Here is a 9,130-nt window from a genome sequence, read left to right on the forward strand (position 1 = left end):
TTAAAGAAAGAGATTAGAGCAGAGAAATCAATTGTTTGTCATAACATTTTATCCCTTATTTTGTGGAATGTTACATTAGAACAACTACCATACTGCATGTATTAAATATGACATTGTTGCAGCACATTTAAAGTGGATGGATTCCCTACTCAATTGACTCATAAACCAGAATATGAAACACCCAGAGACTGACAGGACTCCAAAACATTCTATGAATTATTTAATACTTTCAGTATTTTTCATATAAGAAGTGAAGCAGAAACATTGCAAACACAGATTCTGCTCTACCAAATGGATAATCTTATTCTTAAAGTACAAAGAGGCTAAAAAAGTTTGGATAATTTATTGTTTATGAAAACAAATTCAAAACAAATATGCTTTTTTGATGAAACACTTCAGAAGAGAATGTTTCATGTACATTTGTTCGGCAAAATCACCTCATGAGTTTTAAATGCAAATTTAGAGTTTAAATTTCACATTTCAAATGCTCTCAGGTTAGAATCTATAAAAGTAGAGACTATAGATTTACATATTTTGGTATTTTAACTGTTGTCAAATGCCTTAGTGCACAGATATTACTGAACCACATTCAGAGTCACAAAGTACTATTAGAATTTGATAATGTATGGAATGATGATGCTATATTCTTTAGCAGTTCCTACAATTCATTTGCCTTAAATATGAGTCTCTCAGGAAAGTCACATGTCACATAATTGTTTTGCTCACCACATATTTCAAAGTAATAAAAAAAGGGATAGCTGATAAAAATCAAAATTAGTACAAGGCTTCTGAGAGAACAGGCAGAATATTCAAAACAAATCTTGTAGAATATCTTGATTTAATGGTTGAACTAGTTTATGTTGTCAGGCTTTTCTGACAACAGAAAATTGAGTGTGTGTTTCAATCAATAAGAATTCAATTAAGCATGGATATAAAAATGAGCTGCAGCTTGCAGGATCTCCTGTTGCCAATTATCAGTTCAGTTCTGACCAGATAACCATTATCCATGTTTGTGAAGCCCAGGTGGCAGCTTGGGTTGAGTGGAGGGAATCAGGTCACTGTGAGCCCATAATTGGCAGTTCTAGGGTTAACCATATGAGATCTGCCAAAGTGGGAGGCCTGAGCTTTTGTTCTAAGTGTTCATTCATTTTTCAAATGTGGTAGAGATGATTAACATTCTTTCAAATCTGGTTATTTTCCCACTTTGGGGGCACATAGGAGACTTACACTTTTTGCTACATTCAACTGACAGGATCATGAGAATAATTGCAGTTGAAAAATTATAGACAGAAGTGTTATAGGGTGACTTTTGGACCATAGCATTTAGTTGTATTGTGAAATATTTGAGCCACAGAGAACTGCAACTTTCTACTTGGTGAACACTTTCTTAAACCTGAATCTGTGTGAGGCTAAACATACAGTACTCCCATATTGTCAATCCCATCTTGAACTGGGTACATAAGAAGTGCTAAACACAAACACAAACATTGGTTCATGAGCTAAGAGACTCCTTGTTACTACAGTGCAAACTTGAATATGCTAACTGATGAAGCAAGGCAAGTTAATGGGAACATACACTTGATGCAATATTATCCAGAGTACAAATATATTCACTTGTACTGTAAGTCTTGTAATGTATTACTTCTCTTTATGTTTTATCTATTATTTTACTCTCTAAATGATTTTTTTCTATAATCTAAGTGATAACACTACTGAAGCACCTAATATTAACAATGAGGTAAGGTCAAGGCCAATGTGTTATTTCAATCCAAAGCAGATATTTTACAAATTACTTGTCATGTTTTTAGAAATTGTTTTCTAGGTCAAATAAAGTTCTCAAGTGTGAAAAATTATATTCATTAATTTACAAAGTTAGTGCAATTTATTTTCCCTGAGACACCTTGATCAAAAAATATGTGTAGTATGTGTAGAGAAATCACTATGATTTCTTTAATTGCAGACAATGAAATTTTGAAATAATGTCTGAGTAGAAGAAAGATTTCTATCTAGATAAATGAATACCAAATGGTTGAGAAGCACCTAAAGAAATATTCAACATCCTTAGTCATCAGGGAAATGTAAATCAAAACAACCCTGAGATTCCACCTCACACCAGTCAGAATGGCTAGGATAAAAAACTCAGGTGATAGCAGATCCTGGAGAGGTTGGGGAGAAAGGAACATTACTTCATTGTTGGTGGGATTGCAAACTGATACAACCACTCTGGAAATCAGTTTGGCGGTTCCTCCGGAAATTGGACATAGTACTACCAGAGGTCCCAGATATACCACTACTGGGCATATACCCAGAAGATGCTCGCACATGTAATAAGGACACATGCTATGAACGTAGGTTCATAGCAGCCTTATTTCTAATAGCCAGAAACTGGAAACAACCCAGATGTCCCCAAACAGAGGAATGGATACAGAAAATGGTACATCTACACAATGGAATACTACGCAGCTATTAAAAACAACAAATTTATGAAATTCTTAGGGAACTGGATGGATCTGGAGAATATTATCCTGAGTGAGGTAACCCAATCACAAAAGAACACACATGGCATGCACTCTCTGATAAGTGGATATTAGCCTAGAAGATTGGAATACACAAAGTACAATACACAAACCACAAGAAACTCAAGAAGAAGGAAGACCAAAATGTTGATACTTCATTCCTTCTTAAAAGGGGGAACAAAATACCCATGGAAGGAGTTGCAGAGTCTAACTATGGAGCAGAGACTGAAGGAAGGACAATCCAGAGACCATTCCATCTGGGAACCTTCCCATATTCAACCATCAAATCTAGATACTATTGTGGATGCCAGCAAGTGCTGGCTGACAGGAGCCTGATATAGCTGTCTCCTAAGAGGCTCTGACAGTACCCAACTAATACAGATGTAGAGGCTCACAGCCATCCATTGAACTTAGTACAGGGTCCCCAATGAAGAAGTTAGAGAAAGGACCCAAGGAGCTGAAGGGTTTGTAGCCCCTTAGCATGAACAACAATATGAACTAACTAGTACCCTCAGAGCTCCCAGGAACTAAACCACCAACCAGGGAGTATACATGGTGGGACTAATGGCTCCAGCTGCATATGTAGCAGAGGATGGCCAAGTTGGTCATCATTGGGAGGAGAGGCCCTCGGCCCTGTGTAGGTTCTATGCCCCAGTGTAGGGGAATGCCAGGGCCAGGAAACAGGAGAGTATGGGGTGGTGAGCAAAGGGGGGGTGGAACAGGGGTTTGTTTTTTTTTGTTTTGTTTTGTTTTTATTTTTATTTATTTTTATTTTTTTTTATTTTTTTTCCGGAGGAGAACTGGGAAAGGAGATATCGTATGACATGTAAATAAAGAAAATATCTAATAAAAAACAAAAACTAATGACTACTCTGAATTCTCCCATTTCTTCCCTGGAGGTGTTTACAAGGGAAATTTAACACAAGCCAGAAGATTTCTATTTACTGCCAATTCATGTTAATTTGAAAATGAAAACAAGAACATCTTAATACTAAAATGAAATATGAATTGAGAAAATAAAAAGTACCACTTGTACTGCCAGTTTCTTTATAACAGCATGTTCATTTTAACAATATTGTTTCATTGAAAATTAACATCAACATCATTGATACTAGCATCATTGAAATTGTGGTGTATGCAAAAAACAGTTTTCACAGTCATTCAATTTTGATATGAAATTATTAATTCATAATAAAAACTGTATATTTTGACAAGATAATTGATGCATAAATGATTATCATCATTCACACATATCTGAAATATACATTTTAAAATTGATATAAATATTTATAATTTTTCACACCGCCCAAAATTATACATTTTCAAAATTCTGAAAGACATGAAAATTGCAATTTATGAAAGTAACATCTGTAGAACTCTGTTTTTCTATTTTCCTTTTACACTGTAAATATCAGTAGTTGGTAAATAAAAAAGATTGAAGAGACTTTAGACTGAATTCTATCCAATTTTGAATCGACTTTACTTCCTTATTGCCAATAAAATTCTCCACATTTCATGAGAATGATGTTTCTCCTAGAAGTAGATTAGTGATATTTTCTGAATGAAGAATAAAGCACCTGGGATGAAAATGTCTGCCAGAAATTATTATGTATTAATAAGAAAGTACTCTAAAATGTATGTCTTTTGTGTCGCTAGACAAGTCAAGTCTTGTGTTCTTCTTAGTTTCTAAATATTCCAGGTCTCTTTTTCTCCATAAACTTTGTGACTTGTTGTGGTTTAAATGTGTAATAAATCTCAAAGGTTCATGTGTTTCAACATGTGCTCTATATGGGTGGCACTGTTTAGGAAGGTTATGGTACCTTTAGGAGGTAAGCCCATGATAAGGCTTTATAGCCATGCCTGATTTCCTGTTTATTTTCTCTGCTTTCCAGCTTCAAATACAATGTTCTTATCTGCATCCTGGTACTGCTGTCCTATCTTCTCCTTCATCGTTGGATGTATCCCTTTGAACTATAAGTGAAAATAAAACCTTCTTCCCATCAGCTGATTCCTATGTATTTTGTCACAGCTATATAAGTTGTAATTGTCTTAGTTACTGTTCTACTGTTATGACAAGACACCATGACCAAGCAAGTGATCAAAGGAAGCATTCAACAGGAGACTTGTTTACAGTTTCAAAGGATTAGAGTCCAAGATCCACTTAGTAGGAAGCAGAGCATTAGGCATGTCATTATGGCCCTGGAGTCAGAGCTGAGAATTTGCCTCTTATTACAAGGAGAGGCAGATGGAGATTGATTGGGCATGGCCCAGTAACATACCTCCTACATAGAGCAAGGCCACACCTCCTAATCCTTCCTAAATAGTCCATGAACTAGGTACCAAATATTCAAATATATGAGTATGGGGGGCAGGCTATTATATTTTAAACCACTATAGTAATGCAGTTATTTATCCCTCTGCCACAAAAAAAGCAATAGTTTTTTTCAAAAATTGATAGGTAATACATCTGAATGAAATAGGAAGAACCTAGTTAGTCAAGTAATTCCTATATGGCATTGTTAATATCTACTGTTTACAAAACTTTACAATAACTTTTAATATCCTTCTAAATAACGTTATAAACAGTAGTAAGAGGAGAACATATGCTGCTAGGTGGCTGATGTTAAAAATCCACTTCTCATCTTGTTTTAAGAGATTATTTATAAAGAATCTTATGTTCAGGGCAACTAAAAAAACGTTTCTTCAGGTCAGTGGCATAAAAGGGATTCAAATAGTCATCTCTAGGAGTACAGTCTAGAATTCTCATCTAACTACAAGAAAAAACCTCAAGTACCTCTTTTCTTTGTGCATGAACATACATTATAAAAGTACAAAGCAAATGGAAGGCAGAATAATAAGGTTTTTCATCAAAAAACTATTAAGAGAAGAAAATGTCCTATTTATCTCTTGTATATAATGGGGCTTGGAGGCAATAATTATTTGTGTTGTATTACAGTCCCTCTGCACAGGATTATCCTTTTAGTAGATGTATGTTCATAGAACTTGTTTTAGCATAGGACAATGCAAACTGCCATGAACAAGTTAGTGAAAACACAAAAGAGAAAATGACATAATTCAAAAAGTATGAAGAAAAGAGAAGGAAAGTCCAAAAATTAATAAGGAATGATTTCCAAATGTTTCATGTTTCCATGTAATTTAACAAATAAGTTATTAAGATGACTACATGTACTAAAAAGCAATATGCTACAAGGGTTTCTAAAAATATTGGGCTACCAAAATTACATAGTAAGTAAAGGTGCTAGTAGCAATACCTGGTGACCAGAGGTGGATAAATTAAACAAAGAACTGTCTCCACAGAGTTGTCTTCTGGCCACCACATATACACTTTGGCATATATACCTCTATAAAACATGTGTCTGTATACTATATGCCTTAGTCAGGGTTTCTATTCCTGCACAAACATCATGACCAAGAAGCAAGTTGGAGAGGAAAGGGTTTATTCAGCTTACACTTCCACATTGCTGTTGATCACCAGAGAAAGTCAGGACTGGAACTCAAGCAGGTCAGGAAGCAGGAGCTGACACAGAGGCCATGGAGAGATGTTCCTTACTGGCTTGCTTCCCCTGACTTGCTCAGCCTGCTCTCTTATAGAACCCAAGACTTCCAGCCCAGGGATGGCACCACCCACAAGGGGCCCTACCCCCTTTATCACCAATTGAGAAAATGCCCCACAGCTAAGTCTCATGGAGGCACTTCCCCAACTGAAGCTCCCTTCTCTGTGATAACTCCAGCCTGTGTCAAGTTGACACACAAAACCAGCCAGTACACTGTACATACATACACATGCATGCACAAACACACACACACACACACACACACACAAATACTAAAAAAATAAGTTTAAATTTAAAAAAATATGTATGTACAAATAGTGATAACTAAATTAGCCACTTTAAAAAATTGCTACAAAACCTACAAACACAGACATGTATACCCTAATAGAGCCAATTGTGAAAATGGAGGAAGTGTCTATCAATAACTGGGCAGCATTATGACTGAAATCGAACCTGAAGCAAGTAGGCATTGGAAACACCTTATACGTCAAATCTTACACACATAGAAAATGGATATCCAATCACAAAAGAACACACATGGTATTCACTCTTTGATAAGTGGATATTAGCCCAGAAGATTGGAATACATGAAGTACAATACACAAATTACAAGAAACTCAAGAAGAAGGAAGACCAAAATGTTGATACTTCATTCCTTCTTAAAAGGGGGAACAAAATACCCATGGAAGGAGTTGCAGAGACTATGGAGCAGAGACTGAAGGAAGGACAATCCAGAGACTTTTCCACCTGGGAATGCTTCCCATATTCAACCATCAAATCCAGATACTATTGTGTATGCCCACAAGTGCTGGATAACAGGAGCCTGATATAGCTGTCTCCTGAGAGGCTCTGACAATGCCCAACTAATACAGAAGTAAAGGCTCACAGCCATCCATTGGACTGAGTACAGGGTCCCCAATGAAGGAGCTAGAGAAAGGACCCAAGGAGCTGAAAGGTTTGCAGCCCCTTAGGACTAACAACAATATGAACTAACTAGTACCCTCAGAGCTCCCAGGGACTAAACCACCAACCAAAGAGTACACATGGTGGGACTCATGGCTCCAGCAGCATTTGTATAGCAGAGGATGGCCAAGTCAGTCAGTCATCAGTGGGAGGAGAGGGCCGTGGCCCTGTGAAGGTTCTATGCCCCAGTGAAGGGGAATGCCAGGGTCAGGAAGCAGGAGAGTGTGGAGTGGTTAGCACAGGGAGGGGGGAGGGAACAGGGGTTTGTTTTTGTTTTTGTTTTTGTTTTGTTTTTATTTTATTTTATTTTTTTTTAATTTTTTTTTGGAGAACTGGGAAAGGAGACATCGTATGACATGTAAATAAAGAAAATATCTAATAGAAATTAATAAAAAAGAAAAAATTTGCTACAAAACCTACAAATACAGACATGTACATCATAACTGAGACAATTGTGAAAACTGAGGAAGAGTCTATCAACAATTGGGCAGCATTATGACTGGAATCTGAATTGGAACCTGAAGCAAGTAGGCATTGGAAACACCTTATACCTCAAGTCTTATGCACATAGAAAATGGCTAGTGAAAGAATGGGGTTTTTTTCATTATGAAATCACAATAAAAACAAGAATTCAAAACTTGAAATCAGATAAGCCTGACAACTAAATATAATCTTTTAAGCATTTTGGTAAATCATGGTCATTATAGCAGAATAAAGATATGGTTTAAGAATTCTCAAACTTTAACATGTAAGAATCAATTGTGGTTACTGATTTAAAAAAATGTACACTGGTAATCCTCTTTCTATATAGTTGTAATCTATGGCACAAGGCTAAAGAAATTTGTATTTTGCAACACACCTCTATTAGGAAATTTCACTGGTTGTAGCTACTTGTTTTCTTACCTGAACAAACATTTGTGACCTAATATTTTCTAAACTCAAACACAACAAAAATAAAGAATATATAACAACAAGTACAAATAATGAAAAATTATCCAATTCCTGTTGTAAACTACAAACATTTGGAGCTCTAAAAGATATCATATGACCAATGTGATTTGTCAACTATGATTAGATTATGTGGTCTGTTATCTTATCACAATAAGCCTTGTCCTGAAGTTAATTTTCAAACTAATGTAGTTTACTCCCACTCCTGCTTATTGCATACATTTCTCTTACTATTATGTGCCTTTCATTCAATCTTAGAAAAAAATCAAGCTGAATTTCTCATGCCAGGTTAATGCTGTAATTCTTTGCTTTTTTATGTGTGATAATCTACAAACTGTTATAAAAGATCAAGTCCAAGTACTAATGAGGATAAAATGTACACTTTAAAAATGCTAAGTAATCTATAACTTCATTTGCAACTTCTCTCCTCTATTCACTGATTTGCATGACATACCAGTGAGATGCTCTTCAGGAAAGGTTTAAAAACATCACTCCATATTGGACTGCAATGTGTTATCTCAATTCCTCATGGGATTAAATAACACAAACTGAATCTCAAACTATTTAATTAACAAATGGATGAGCAGGATATATGTGCACTTGCGGAGGTGATGGCATCCTCAGTTGTATATCATTGGCAAGTAAATAGAAACATATAAAGGAAGTCTATTTTTACAAGGGGCTGCATCATGAAAGAGACATTAGCTACATGGAGAAAATATATTACATAAATGTTAGAAGTACAATATTTCCTTCCTTCCCTTTTCCAATCTTAAGAATAACAATACTTTTAATTTTTAAAATTTCCATCTCTAAGAATATAACATACTTTTTATATTCTATTCCAAATAAGAAGTAATTATCTTTAAAAATATCAAGAAAGCTATTGTTTACTGATGAGGCCCTGACACAACAATATCAGAAAATATTATCATACAAAACCCCAGTGATACAATGAAAGTATAACAAATGCTGGTGGTGATTGCAAACTTGTAATCATAGCACTTGGAGGTCAGAGTCAGGAAGATGTCAAATTTGGGGCCAGGCTGGGTTACATAGGAATACTCTCTAACAAGAAAACTAAATGTAACTATTTTTGATTAAAACATGTTCTCAAAATTTGAAACA

The 9,130-nt window shown here is 35.5% G+C and overlaps 1 protein-coding gene across 1 annotated transcript in view; it reads right to left on the reverse strand.

Moving 5' to 3' along the window:
• Il1rapl1 (interleukin 1 receptor accessory protein like 1) overlaps positions 1 to 9,130 on the reverse strand; it is a 1,152,451-nt gene that overhangs the window by 1,071,302 nt on the left and 72,019 nt on the right. The window lies entirely within an intron of this gene.

This window comes from Mastomys coucha, chromosome X (assembly GCF_008632895.1).
Source record: "Mastomys coucha isolate ucsf_1 chromosome X, UCSF_Mcou_1, whole genome shotgun sequence".
NCBI classification, from domain to species: domain Eukaryota; kingdom Metazoa; phylum Chordata; class Mammalia; order Rodentia; family Muridae; genus Mastomys; species Mastomys coucha.